This window comes from Bactrocera dorsalis, chromosome 1, assembly GCF_023373825.1.
Source record: "Bactrocera dorsalis isolate Fly_Bdor chromosome 1, ASM2337382v1, whole genome shotgun sequence".
Classification (NCBI taxonomy): domain Eukaryota; kingdom Metazoa; phylum Arthropoda; class Insecta; order Diptera; family Tephritidae; genus Bactrocera; species Bactrocera dorsalis.
In genome coordinates, this window is record NC_064303.1 from 71,213,727 (window position 1) to 71,229,635 (window position 15,909).

The window sequence follows — 15,909 nt, forward strand, 5'->3', positions numbered from 1 at the left end:
TAGAGTGATTTCATTTGCACCCACTGTTTCTTTGACGTTCGTCAACATCCTTGCGTTCTTGTGGAGGTTGGTATGTATTAAATACTCTTTGAGGTTGTGCATAATTGTAATTGTTCCTCGTTTGTTGCCTTGGTTGGAATTGATTTTGCCTGAAGTTGTTATTGTGATGATTAGGTTGCTTATATTGGCTTCTTGACCATTGGTTTAAATTATTATTTTGCCATTATGGTGGATTGAAATTAAAAAGGTTTATCTTTTGTGGTATTATTCTATGTTGATTAGTTGGTCTTTGCCAAAAGTTATTTAAATTTTGTTTTTGGATTACGATAGGTCGTCTTAGGTTTTTATTTTCACTAGTTTGTTGTAATCGTATTTCGATTTGTTTAGCACTTGTATAAGTATGTTTGCATTAAGCTTTGATATTGATTAGATGTTAAGGCTGTTGCCAAATTTTTATTTTTTAATCCTTTAATAAATTGTGTTATAGATTCTAGTTCAATATATTTGTTATTTACTCTGTTTTTAGAAGGTCCACTGTATTTTTAATCAGCTTCCTGTGCAGTGCCAATGTGTATTGGAAATAAGTGTCCAAGTCTTCTGTTGGTTGTTGTGCCAAGTTCTTCATGTGTTCTTGTATTTCATACAGTGCGTTTGGGTCGTGATATAGTGCGTCCAAAGCTGCCATGATACTGTAGAAGTTGAGAGGTATGTTGTTGCATTCAAGTAACATATCTGCATGCCTCGTGATTCTTCTTCTGAAGGTTGTAATGATATTGTAGAATTGAGGTGTGTTCTGGAATACTTGGAGTGGTTCCATGACTTTCATTACATGTGACTTCCATATCGTATATTCTTCTCTGTTTCCTTGGAAAATAGGGAATTCCTTTATTACTTAGATTTGTACATCTGTTACATTCTGGTATTGCATCGTGGCTTCTTGGTATATTGTTGGCGTAGAAGTTTCGCTAGTATTAGGATTTGTGGTTTGGAACATCCGTAATATTAACAGCTTAAGGATTTAGATTTCCTTCTTTATGCGCTTCGAAGATTCTTAAAGATGCCGAAGTCCTGTTGTGCGATCTCCTTCTTCCCAGCAGAGCGGTTGAGCCCCCAGTTAATTCATATACTTATGAAAAGTTAAAAAAATATGTATTTACCTTTGCAGAATAAGATGTTTATTCTAGAAATTCACATACTTAAATGAACATGTTTTCGTATTATCCTATGGGTTATAAATTATTCGTTAAGTTGAGAACATATTCATGTTTTGTGGCTTAGGTCTAAAGTCTAATTGTATTATTTGCTGTAAACAAGTGCTTATCGTGCGGCCTATGCATGCCTATGCATTAGGGGTGTCCTTATTTGTAAGGGGAAATTTCAAAATGTTTATGTTACAGTTTCCCGGCCAAAATTTAGTTCCTTTATGTATTTAAAGTAAACAGTTAAAATTTGGGGTCAATAAGATAACATTTAGTGGGCCCGGAAGCCACCTGAAAAATTTAATAGGTCAGTATGGGCAAATATTGTACATTTTTATTTTTTTTCATACATATTATATATTTAAATTTATATTTTACATTAAATCAATTTTTTTGTATGATTTGTATTTTTTGCGATACGATTCAACAATTTGGAGTACCAACTGCTTTTCCTCTTCATCATTCGTTAAAATTTTGTTGTAGTCCTGCAAAAATTTTATTCCTCTTTCAGCGGGATCATTAACAACTTGTAAGTTGCGGCAAAAAGTCCAATTATTTTCGAAATCTGAATTATTTTCCCATTGGAATGGATCCACGCCCAAAAAGGCTGAAGACAACCCAAAATTATTGAAAAAAAACTTGTCTTTTCTGAAACAAAATCGCTAAGTTCGTAAGTTCGAAAATCTGTCAATTTTGAGTGGCTTCGGCAATTTTTTAAATGAACAACTGTTTCTTTGCTTATTATTGTTGTTTTATAATTTTACGTTTGTCTGCGTGGGTAACTGATAAGTCAAAAAACGATAACGCTACTGTTTCTTCGGCGATGTACCATAAGTGGTTAGACATTTTTTTAATAATAGCTTCTGAAATTGTTGAATCTGTATCTGTATAATTTAGAGCGTCTTTAATAAAGAAAAGATCTTGATTAGGTGCTTATTTCGCATTTGTACTTCCGAACCAACTTTTGATGTACATTTTAACAATGAAAATACAAATATCGCGGATGCCACTCAATTCCCTCGTTGTAAGTTTAAACTGATCACGTAATAAATATATTTTGAGACAATAGATTGATTTTGCCATCCACCGTGCGTTGCTGGTTGTACCTGGAGCACATAAGTTAAAGCACCAAGGAAAGTTAAAGCAAGTTGTAGCATTTCTTTGTGGTCATCGCGGCTATGCGATTTTTTTTAATTGGTCCTGCAAGAAGCTTACAAGAGCGTCCCGTTCCATTTGGCTTATTTTTGATGCCACAAATTTATCATCAACACTAGTTTTAAACAAGGTTTTCTTAAGGTTTGGCCAGACCTTCACAAATCGTTCAAACAAGAGTATTTCTGGAGCTGAGTTTGACATCATCTTTGATTCAAAAACGTTGCGCAAAATAATTTCGTACATATGATGACGGCATGGTAGGTGCATGAGATTGCGTTGCAGTTTTTTTTCCAAAAGGACTGCGGCTCCATTTTTAACACCAGTATTGACAGCAGTTGTATCATAAGATATGCCTTTAACAAGTTCAACAATGTTCCAATCGACTAATCTCTGATAAACAGTTTCAGCAATATTTGCACCAGTCGACGACTGTATCTTTGGTGCTCCAAGAAATTTCGATGTTCCATCGTAGCTAATTAAAACAGCAATTCTCTCCGCTTTACTACGACCTTTTATATTTGTCATGAACTTCTCATCAAAATGAACAACTAGTGTTCCATTTGCATTGGCCTTGTTAAGTGTTTGAATAAATTAACATTAATAAAAGTGCATTGTAAACTATTGGGAACTCACCTTTTCTTTGCAGTTTGTCAGAGACTGCAGTTCAGACAGCTCGATGTAATATTTGTGTTTTCTTCTGATTATCTAAAATATTGCACTATTATAAATATAAAGATAGCGACTTTTATGTAATGATTTTGATTCAACGGGCTGAATAACAAGTGCGCATAGTGAATTTTTCTTACTGACTGAGACTGAGAAAAAAAAAAAAAAAAAAAAAAAAAAAATTGACTGAGTGCATAAGCAGTCGAAAATTGACACTGGATGGCAGACAGTGAACAGTAAACGAAGAGCAGCCCCTAACTCCCCTCTTTCATCTTCACGAAAACTAGCCAGAGTGGATATCGATACTGACAACAACAACGAAAACCGGTTTGAGATACTTAGTAATAAGGAAAACGACAGCAACAATGACAACAATGTAACCACTAGCAACGAAGAATCAGCAAACAGACCACCGCCAATCATAATACCAAATGTGTCAAATATTAGTGGAATGGTACTTGCTTTCTCCAAAGTCATAAACAAAGCTAATTTCTACTACAAAACACAAGCAGATGGACAAACAAGAATAACTACAAAAACAATTGAAGCTTACCGCTCTCTTGTTAAATATTTGAATGAAAAGAATATGGAATTTCACACATACCAGATCAAGCAAGAGCGTTCTTTTCGGGTGGTGATTAAAAATCTTCACCCTACATCTGAAATAGAAGACATTAAAAAAGAAATTGAAAATTTCGGTCATCGTGTAAGAAGAGTCAGCAACATTACAAGCCGTGCAGACAAACGCCCACTCCCCTTATTTTTCGTCGATATTGAACCAGCTAAGAACAACAAAAACATTTATGACATCAGATACTTAGTTAATGCAGTCGTTCAGGTGGTACCACCAAAGCAAACTAATTCCATTGTCCAATGTCACAGATGTCAAGAGTTTGGGCACACGAAAAGTTATTGTAACAAATCCTATGCTTGCGTTAAATGCGGCTCTAATCACAACACTACCGAATGTACCAAAGACAGAAATGCTCCAGCCAAATGTGCAAACTGCCAGCACGAACATCCAGCTAACTATCGCGGGTGTCAAGTACACCAGTCACTGAAAACCAAATATAATGCTAGCAAAGCACGCACGATGGAGAGTCCGCTTGTTTATAATGCCACAGAATCCACAAATTTGCAAAAACAAAATTCATTTTTCAACAACAAAACAAACAACATGGCCTCGTATGCTGATGCTGTAAAAACAACTAACCTTGATCAATTTTTAGAAAAAATTGAGAAAATAATTAACGCACAGACTGCTCAAATAAATAATTCATTAGCAATAATCAATAGTTTACTGAACAAGGTATGCAACTAAACTTAAGAATAGCTATTTGGAATGCCAACGGTATTGTCAACCATATTAATGAAATCGAAACATTTCTTAACAAAAATTGTATAGATGTATTTTTAGTTTCCGAAACTCATTTTTCACAAAGATCATTTTTTAAAATTAGAGGATACGACATAGTTTATTGTAACCACCCTGGGGGTAGAGCCCGAGGCGGGTCGGCGGTGATTATTAACTCAAAAATTAAATATGAACCATTGAAAGAAATTTGTTCACCTTCGATGCAAATTTCACTCATAAAAATCAAAACAAACACACGATCAATAGCTATTGGCGCTGGATACTTTCCACCCAGGCACACAATCAGTTGCATAGAATATGAAAATATGTTTAGCAAATTCGGCTCGACATTCTTACTCGGAGGAGACTTTAACGCCAAGCACTCTTGGTGGGGCTCTCGCTTAAATAATCCGAAAGGTAACGAACTATTTAAATGCATTATGAATAGGAATTTATCAGTTCTCTCGACCGGTATGCCTACCTACTGGCCATCGGATCCCACTAAAGTTCCGGATCTATTAGATTTTGTCGTATACTCAGGCCTCTCTAGTAATTTGCTAAAAATTGAAGAAAACTTTGAACTAAGCTCTGATCACTCACCCTTAATTGCGGTACTCCAATCATCACCTATAATTCTTCAAAGTAAACCAAAAATTGTGACTCCACGTACTAATATTCCATCATTTTCTTACTGGTTAGACAATAATATTGATCTTAGTGTTAACTTAAGAACCACTGACCAATTAGACGGCTTTGTTGAACAATTTAACAATGCCATTGTAGAAGCAGGTTTTATCTCAACTCCACAAGATACTTTTGTAGTAAACAGTACCTTTATCCCTGCGGAAATCAAAACCCTAATAAAGGAAAAACGATCGTTGAGGAAAATATGGCAAAGGACCCAGAATCCAAGTGATAAATTAATTTTAAACAGAGCTACTAAATATTTAAAAACAAGGCTTAAACAGTTAAAAAACAACTCCCTTGAAACCTTTTTAACCAACCTTAGCCCTAACGCAACTCGCTCTGAATGTCTGTGGAATGCCACAAAATTTCTCAAACGCCCGAAAGTCAGAAAGGTTCCAATAAAAGACTCCAGCAATTCATGGTATCGGTCAGATGAGGATAAAGCAGAGGCGTTTGCTAAGTACTTAAATGAAGTTTTCACACCATTTAATTTTATTAATGCTTCTGATGAAAGCGAAGTGGTGCACTTTTTGGTTACTCCATGCCAAATGGATTTTCCAATAAGGCGTATTATTTTATCAGAAGTGAAAGAGGAACTGGCAAAATGTAGCAACAAAAAAAGCCCAGGCTACGATCAGATAGACCACGCAGTACTAAAGCACCTAACTGAGAAGTCCATGCGAGCTCTTACAATTATATTCAATGCCATACTAAGGCTTCAGCACTTTCCTACAGCCTGGAAATGTGCAGAAATAATTATGATTGCTAAACCAAAAAAACCCGAAAACTTAGTTAGTTCGTATCGCCCCATAAGTCTACTGGTCGCTTTCTCAAAGGTATTCGAAAGAATTCTCTTACGAAGACTGATACCGGTATTGGAAAATTTAAATATAATTCCGGACCAACAGTACGGGTTTCGCAGACACCACGGAACTCCTGAACAATGCCATAGAGTGTTTAATAAAATAAGGTCAGCTTTAGAGCAAAAAGAATATTGTTCAGGTGTATTCCTTGATGTGCAACAAGCATTCGATAAAGTCTGGCACCCCGGACTGCTTTACAAATTAAAGAAAAATTTACCTGCTCCCTTTTTCTTTCTTATTAAATCTTATTTAAAAGATAGACAATTTTATGTTAGGGTTGGAAATGAGTACTCAAGTATGTATAAAATAAAATCAGGCGTACCACAGGGAAGTGTTTTAGGGCCAATTCTTTATTCGATATTCACAGCGGATATCCCAAAAAACAACGATGTTACGATAGCAATATTCGCTGATGACACTGCAGTCCTAACTTCAAATAAAGTGCCTTCAGAATCTTCTGACATACTACAAAATTACTTATTCCAACTAGAAGACTGGCTCAAGATGTGGAACATTAAAGTCAATTCAGATAAATCTGTCCATGTTACTTTTGCTCTAAGAAAAGGTGATTGTCCTTCAATCAAAATTTTTAATACAGCCATACCTGTTAGTGATCATGTGAAATACCTGGGGTTACACATAGATAGAAGGCTTACCTGGAAATATCATGTAAAAGCGAAAAAAGAACAAATTAATATAAAATTGAGAAGTCTTTATTGGCTTCTGGGTAAAAAATCTGTTCTTTCTCTTGAAAATAAACTGCTAATTTATAAAACCATCATCAAACCTATTTGGACTTATGCGATACAAATATGGGGCACGGCAAGCAATTCAAATATTGAAATAATACAGCGCGTTCAATCAAAAACTCTCAGGTCAATTACAAAAGCTCCTTGGTATGTTTCAAATCATACTATTCACAGAGATTTAAAAATATGCAAAGTGAAAGATGAAATAAAAAAGTTTAGTGAAAGATACAAAATCAGGTTAGAGATCCATCCCAATCCTTTAGCAGTGGCATTACTACAGGCACCCACTACAACAAGGTTAAAAAGAAAAGACATATTGAACTTGTAAACCAGCACGCATGCACGTAATGTAAATACATAACTTTAGCACAAACTAGTGTAAGATTATGTTATTTTAACATAAAGAAAATAGCAAATAATTATGTAAATTAGTATGTATGTAGTTTGGATTTTTATTTTTATTATACTGTCACTAAACAGAGGGTCACTTAATGAAGTAACACTCACAATTTGTTTGTACCTTAACAGCACATTTACTTATTGTCTATTAACATTAAGACAGATTGTAAATTTAATTTGAATAAAAAAAAAAAAAAAAAAAAAAACCTTTTCTTTAAATTCAGTAGAAATATCTTTGTATTCTGCAGACCGATTTTGTTGACGCATACGATGAATTGTTGATCGATTAATAACAAGTTCTTCCACACAATGACCCAATGCTTCAGCAGCGGCTACTAAAATATGTACGGTCATACCATCTGACACTTTGGCATTGTCTAATGCTGCTAACAATCGTGGTGTTATGATACTTTTAGTGCCTCGTCGCTTTTTACACTCAGTTTGCAAACAATTGTTTTCCAACGGAATTACTACATTTTCATTTCCAGCTTCCACAAGTACAATATCATTTTCATTGCTTTCCTCGATTATATTAGAACATTCAGAATTTTGTTCTTCATACCGCCTTTTTCGTAATGCTGCTTTCTCCTGTCTTTCTTGTGCACGCACTTCACGATCGTACAAAACCTTATCAACACCCATCATGCAACCTGGCCGTCCTTTTTGACGTTGCATTTCAAGAAATTTCTTATCTTCTACTAACTTCATTTTTTCAAGCGCATTAGCGGTGGCCATGTCAAATAAATCAAACCAAACTTCCAACAAACATATCAACGACTTCTTCCTGTGAATTGGATCTCTTTTCTGGAACTGTTTTCAGGATTTTTTTCCAACTTTCGTACAGTTTCAATAACTTCTCAACACATTTATCTTCTTTTCTTATCGGTATTCGTGCTTGTTGCCAAAATATTCGTGCTGCTTTGATAGCAAGTTTTGCGCTTTCCTTTGCTGAAAGATCTACAAATCTCATATTGTAAAACAAAACTTCTAAAACCTACCGATTAGATGGAAGCTTTGCACCTGTAATTTGACGCATGTGTATCCAATCAAACTAACTTTTCTTAAATTGGCAACTGACATTCGTGTTGCTAAACTAGACATATTAGTTTATTTTATATACTTCACTTTTTACACTTTAAACACAACCGCCCACCGAAATTCAAACAATTTTAAAGTATTTATTAAACCAAATAATTATTCTTCAAAATAATTATTATTTCTTGCTTGTGAACGCTTACAGGAACCTCTTGGATGCTTTTGGAAATATTTCACAGCAGAAATGTTCCGTTATGAGCAGTTATTATTTTATTTTCTGAACGACTTATTGTCGCCACACAGTTCACTTTTTCTCACGCCTACAAACAGCGCACTCAAAATGTAGAAACAAATTTCGGTAAATTTGCAAAATATCAAGCTTGTGTTGCATGCCTTTTTTTAAATACGCAAAGTTATCATAAATATTTTAAATGTTATTACCGAATAAGTAGTGCGTTTCTGTAACTTTTCGTTATGATATCGAAAGAAATATCACTTTTGCGTAACGAAAGGTTTATAACGAACAATTGTTTTGAAGTATTTCTGTAACTCAGAAAAGTCACCTTTCGTTATGGCTGTGGTGAGTCGTTATCGATGTTATCGAAATTGTGCTATAACTAAAATGAATGCATAAACATCTGTCAATGTACAGGAATATATTTGGTTTGGTTACTGCAAAAACGTTTTGTTTACTATTATTTTTTTTATTCGTAAGTACAAATAATATTTTATATACTATATATATATTTTGAATGTATAAATTTATTATCAATGTTATAATTTCTTAGTAAATCAAATTATGATAGCTGCTGCATTATTTGCCTTATTGGAGGACCAACGGAACATGTTACGCGTTCATCGTCGACATCTGAGGGATACAACTGACCCATTTCATTTGCCGGAAGCTCGCTTTGAAGAGCTATTCCGTTTTAAAAAAGATCCCGCAATAGCCTTGTTACAAGAGCTAAGTCCGTATATGAAAAGTGGCGAAAGGCGTACGTTTGTCCCAAAAACATTAAGAATGACTGCAGCACTTCATTACTATGCGACAGGATCATATTTGAGAGACGTTGGCCAAGATTTTGTGTGCTCATTAAGCAAGACAGTTGTGTGTCGTGCAGTAAAAGAAGTCACAAACATCATTGAAGGAAAATTAATGTGTAAATACATTAAATTTCCAACATCTTTAGAGGAACAAAACAAAATAAAACAAACGTAAGAAAATCATTATATAGGTAAATAAAAAATATTGTGTATGTACAAATGTGTTTATATGTTTACAGATTTTTTTCATCTACGGGTTTTCCTGGGTGCATTGGTGCTATTGATTGCACCCATGTTAAAATTAAAAAGCTACATAAACAGAAAGGGCTACTTTTCCAAAAATGTGCAACTTATTTGTGACTACAATTTAAACATAGTGTCTGGGAACGCGCGTTATGGTGGTAGTCCCCATGATGCTTTTATTTGGGAGAACAGCCAATGTAAACAATTTTTGGAAAGGCAAAACGCCAGTGATGTAGATTCAAGTTGGCTTATTGGTGATTCAGGCTATCCACAGCAACCATGGTTGATGACACCATTTCGAAATCCACAGACGATTGGGCAAAATAATTTCAATGATTGCCACATTTGGGCTCGGAATTGTGTTGAAAGGCTTAATGGAGTTTTGAAAAAGGTATTTGGATGCTTATCACATGAACGGGGTGTATTGTTTAAACCAGCATATGCTGGATCAATAATAAATGCGTGTTTAACCTTGCACAATATCAGATTAAAAAGAAATTTACCAATTCCAGACATAAACGTATCGTCAAATTTCAGTATGGAAGTTGAGAATTTGGAAGAGAATCGTGAAAATTGTAGTGTGCTAAATCAAGGCAGAAGATGTCGGGATAATATAGTACGAAATTATTTTAACTAACTAATTATTTTAATTATAAAAAATTCACAAACTAATTAACATAAAAAAAGGATTTCATTTCAACAGAAAAAAAAACAATTCATTTTAAATAATAATAATAATAATAATAATAAAAATAAAATATAATATAAAAAAAGCTTTGTTTATTATTTTTCGCATAATTGTTTAAGCGAAGCGGCCATGGATTGCACGGAGGCACGAATGTCTTTCGCCACGGACAGCAACTGGGAAAATTCCTCCTGTAGTTTGCGTTCCTGCTCAGCAAGAGTGGTTTTTACTTGTGCAAATGCACTGAAGAAAGTGGCAGTCTGTCGCATTCTGTCTGGTGTGGGCGATGGCATTGTATTGGGTTTGGTTGATGGCAGTGCAGCATTTGAGGTTTTTAGAGGTGTATCAATGTCATCAAGTGATTTCTGCAATTCTTCATCTGCACTATCATTCATCTAAATATGAAACTTTGTGATTAAAACTCAATAATTTTTTTTTATTATACGAAGATATTACCTCTTGAAACCCCGACTCCTTAGTAACGCCATCGCGATCAACAAGTGCAGTTGGGAAAAAGTCTAACACTTGCAGGTCAATACCATCTAGCGGCGCTGGACCTTCAGAGGCAGGACGATTTCCAGTAGCGTTTTGGAAACGCATAATTGCGGCCTGCTGCTTCTTTACGCCTGACTTCCAGTCTGCCCAGCACTGCGAATTGAAATAAATATCAATGAATGCACAATTCTACATACATGCATATGTTTATATATAATATACTGAACGAACCTTTTTCCACTGCTCAACGGTTTTACATGCTCCTCCACATGCATTTAATTCCGCTGTGAGAGTTGCCCATACAGCATTAGCAGCTTTGCCGCTGTTTGGGCCACCAAATTGTCCGTTTCTATGATTTTTCAATAAATCTAGAAATTTTTGTTTTTGTTGTTTGGTAACTTTTCCACTTCTTACTTTTTCTGTAAATAATATAAACAATATAAACATAAATAAAACATCAAAATTTTTCCAGCTTACCTCGCTCATCTTTATTTTTGCGCAAAATATCACTGCAATTTTTTTAATGATATAATAACGAATGTCATAACGAAAGAAATAACGAAAATGCTTTTCACCAGACTTACAGAAACACTACACTTCGTTATACTAGTGAATTCGATCTATCGTTCGTTATTATGCATAACGAAAAGTTACAGAAACGCACTAAAGAATACAAATATGGAATAATTATTTGTGTATACATATGTATATGTTTTGTTAATTTTGTAATTACTCATTCTACTTGCCACATCATGCAGTAGTAAAGCCTGACAAAAAACAATAAAGGTCAGAGTTGTCTTTAATGACTCAAGAACCACCAGCTCAGGGAATTCCCTAAATGACATTCTATTTACGAGACCCACACTCCAACCAGATTTAATGCTCCTCATATTAAATTAGCGTATATACAAATACGTATTCAATGGGGATGTGGAAAAAATGTGTCGACAAATAGTCCTACATAAAGACGCTCAAGATTTTCAGCGAATTATTTTCCGAAAATCTGCCAATAGTCCACTACGCGACTTTAAATTAAAAACAGTAACCTTTGGCGTAAACTGTGCCCCATATCTAGCCATCCGTACACTCCACGAACTGGCAGAAGACACAAAGTCAGAATTTCCTCTGGCAACACAAGTGCTAAAAACACAGACGTAGGTAGACGATATCCTGTCTGGAAGCCACAGTCTTCCACTAGCATACGATATCTTATCACAGGTAATAAAGGCCCTCAATACCGCAGGGTTTCCTTTAAAAAAGATTACATCCAACCACCCAAATATTTTAAAAAATATCCCTAAAGACCATTTCTTAGATACCAACTTCCTTATATTTGAAAAGGAAAGTACAATAAAAAAACTGGGCATCCAATGGAATGCGATATCTGACCAGCTTTCAGATACTACATAGTCAATAACCGCATTATCCGCCATAACAAAGAGACAAATTTTATCCTCTGTGACGAAACTTTTCGACCCCGCAGGATGGCTTTCGCCAATTATGATACAAGCGAAAATCCTGATCCAAGAACTATGGCTAGACGGAACCGACTGGGTCGAACAAGTGAAGCCTCTTTGCTTAGAAAAATAGTCCCAGTTTGCTAATAACCTAAAAGGCATTTCGCAGATACAAATTCCACGGTGGGTAAACTATTCCCCCGAATACAAAGTGGAACTACACGGTTTATGCGACGCCGCTGAAAAGGCATATTGTGCCACTATTTATGTGCGCACACAAAGCGATATTGCAACCACAAGCCACCTACCGGCGGCGAAAGCAAAAGTCGCACCTCTGAAAACGACAGGTCTACCACGACTTGAACTCTAAGGCGCTCTGCTATTAGCCAAGCTAGTTTCCATAGTGCAGACCCACTTGAACATGGCAAAATACAAGTTATATCTATGGTCCGTTTCCGAAATAGTTCTAGCCTGGTTGGAAAAACCACCTCATGCGTGGAAAACATATATTTCCAACAGAACGTCTCAAATACTTGACCTAGTAGGATCAGTCACTTGGCGACACGTAGCCAGTGCTGACAATCCTGCTGATCTAGGTACAAGAGGATGCAAACCTCTGCATCTCGGCACCTCCACCCTCTGGTGAAATGGCCCCCAATGGTTAGCAGAATCTCCCGATTCTTGGTTCAGAAAGTCGAAAAATCGACACTTATCATGCAACCCTGGATGATACTGACATCCTTGAATGATTCTCATCGTTCCCCCGAGCACTCAGAGTAGTCGCCTATATGCTCAGATTCATAGAGCGACTCAAGTATAAACTTAAAGGGACAACCTAAAGGCGATACTTTGACGCACCAAGACTCGCAAAAGGCAAAAATTGCCCTTATCGTATCAACCCAAATGCGCTACTTTAGCCATATCATTATTAAGAGAACTGAAGCCGACTGATTAAAAGAGCTCACTCTTGGTATTAAATCCATTTCTAGACACGAAAAGTCTGCTTCGTGCGAATGGTCGACTTGCAAATTCAAGCCTAACATATAATGAACGCCACCCTATAATTATACCTGAAAGGTGTCGATTTGCCACCTTATTCATCGCATATATCCACACACTAATGCTCCATCCCGAACACGAGAAAACGGGTATTTTTTTTCTTCAAATTGGTTACCTAAACGGTGAGTGCGGAAAAGGTGGCATATAGCACAAAAAAGGTGGTACATACACCAATACAGTTCTTAATACTGCTTAGCTAGGTATAACAAACTTCGTATAAAAAGATATAAGTAGGCAGCAGCCAATTCGTTACAATATTTAGTTGGTTGGTGCGAATATCTTCAGTCTTTGAACTCCTCTACAGAATCTACTGGAACTTTCGATCTTCTTCGTGCATTAATACAATGCAATTTGCTGAGGCTTGGATTCTTTACAATGCTCATATGATCCATGCTCTCATAGTCGTTCATAAATTTAACGAATTGTGCTGTCAATTGTAATGTCGTAGTGTATGACTCGCCCAAACACGGCGGATCATCCTTGAAAGGGAGTTTGACAACTATTCTTCTTGATACGGTTGCATATCTGTTATTCATGAGTCCAAGCCTCTGGGATGGTAGTAACTTCTCCCAATTTTCACAGCTTTTCCAATTTGGTCACTAAAGATTAATTAAAAATAAACAAGATGGTTTAATTATTTTATTACTGACAGTCTTATCGCGTCCCAATCCTTCTCCACCTGGCCTTTCCAACGGAGTGGAGGTCTTCCTGTTCCTTTGCTTTCTCCGACGGGTACTGCGACGAATAATTTCAGAGCTGGAGTGTTTTCGTCCATTCGGACGATATGACCTAGCCAGCGCAACCGCTGAACTTTGTCAATGTCGTCATCAGCTCATCGTTCCATCGCAGAACTTTTCTCTCGAAAACTCGTAACGCTGACTCATCAGATGTTGTGTCGATGCCTCTGCATTGACGCAGAGTCCAATTTTATTTGCATGATCGAAGCGTTGAGTAATGTTTAGCGACTTAAATCGTTCACAATTAAAAATCGTATGGTTGTTATTAAACCATAATTTGCGCGATATGCTAGAGCAGGAGAATGTGTAACCTTTTGGTTGACTGTTTGTTAACGCCTTGAACTGGCGAAGTACTACCAGACGTGTTATCGAGTTACGCCAAATATTGACAGGTTCTTTCCAAAACTGTTCCCACATACGGTAGCGTTCTGAAGTCTAGCGACTCCTTCCTTTTGTTGGTCTGTTCATCAGACTTCTGCAAGATTAAGTAAATTAGCATAGCTTGAAAAATTTGCCCGTCACTACATAGTGATGTCAAACTGCTGGTCAAGTAGTGAATTTATTCTTTCCAAAATTAGTGTTTTGTTGCCATACCGTTCCTGCAATCGTTGTAATGCCTTTGCGTAGTTTTCATTTGTTACCTGAAACGCATTTACAGTTTCAAAGGCTTGACCTTGGAGACAATTTCGGAAATGGTTCAGTGTTTTAATATTTGTTAAATTGAAATCGTGATCATTTATTTCCTTGAACGAGGTAATACATATAGTTGTGATAATTCGAACACTAGCCATCAAAAATAGGAAGCCTAAGTGGTGGAATTTTTGAACTTAATTGTACCACGCAAATTATATCTGAAAATGAATCTGCGATTGGATAACCAATTTAATCGTTATGTAAAGTTCTTCCAGGTCAGCACGTCCTCCGTCGTCAGCATCCAACCTTTCGATGTCAGTTTGAATTGAGAGAATCTCTTTAAAATATGAATCCAAGATGTCTAAACGGCATTTGTATTCAGTCACTGAAAGAACCTTTTCACCTGATGGTAAGCTTGCTATTCTAAAAACCATTTCAATACCTCTATATACCTTTTTTTGTTTGCAATATTTCTTTATTTATTGAATCTGCTTTTTGTTTTAAAAGCCTAACAATAAGTAATAAAATCTTCAATCTATTTAAAAACTAGACAAGCTCAAGCTGGTGATTGAGCTGTTTTGATGATACGTTGCTCTTTAGTACGCAGGCATTTCTCTTCTCTTAAGGCATGCTTGATCGCAGGAATGTGCGAGAGCATTAGCCAAAGGGTTTGGGTGATCTCTTAGTTTTGCTATATATTCTGCTGTTATCTACATCCAGTTTCTACAGGCTCTTTAAGGAGCTTTCATCCCTTTTTGGTTGTAACTCTTGGACTCCATTGCGAATATTTAACTTAGTCATTTCTCAGGATGAATTTTTCGACAGGCTTTAAATTGAGCTCTCTATATAAATTGTTTTTCATCTTACTTGTATGTCTAAGTAGGCCATAAAGGTAGTAATGCTTATTTTTCAAAGACCATAGTCAACCCATCGGTCGTAACTTGAAATTCAGGGATGCTTATATTCGTTTCTTCAAAATGATGTAGTGTATTGGGTTGTCAAAAAAGTCTTGCGGTATTTTCGCTAGTTGGTGCTGAAAGTGCGTAGTTCTAGTTTTATTCGTCGCATCGGGTCATGCCATACCTTTTTGGAATGCTCATTTCACGCGCTAACACGTGTTTGATTGATTGTCTTTTCTTTTAAGTCGTTCGTGATGGAGCAAAATAAAGAGAAAATACGGGATATTTTACAGTACTACTACGATAAAGGCAAAAATGCATCTCAAGCCGCCAATAAAATTTGTGCAGTTTATGGATCCGATACAGTTTCCATTTCCACCGCACAACGATGGTTTCAACGTTTTCGTTCTGGTGGAGAGGTGGTCGAAGATGCGCCACGCTCCGGAAGGCCTGTCATCGAAAATTGCGATAAAATCGCTGAATTGGTCGAAAGAGACCGGCATAGTAGCAGCCGTAGCATCGGTCAAGAGCTGGGCATGAGTCATCAAAA

The 15,909-nt window shown here is 36.2% G+C and overlaps 1 protein-coding gene and 2 pseudogenes across 8 annotated transcripts in view; 1 reads left to right on the forward strand and 2 right to left on the reverse strand.

Annotated features, from left to right (window-relative positions):
- Positions 1-15,909, reverse strand: part of LOC105222100 (electroneutral sodium bicarbonate exchanger 1) — a 762,556-nt gene that overhangs the window by 23,858 nt on the left and 722,789 nt on the right. The window lies entirely within an intron of this gene.
- Positions 8,546-10,157, forward strand: LOC125775411 (putative nuclease HARBI1; annotated as a pseudogene).
- Positions 10,071-11,032, reverse strand: LOC125775503 (uncharacterized; annotated as a pseudogene).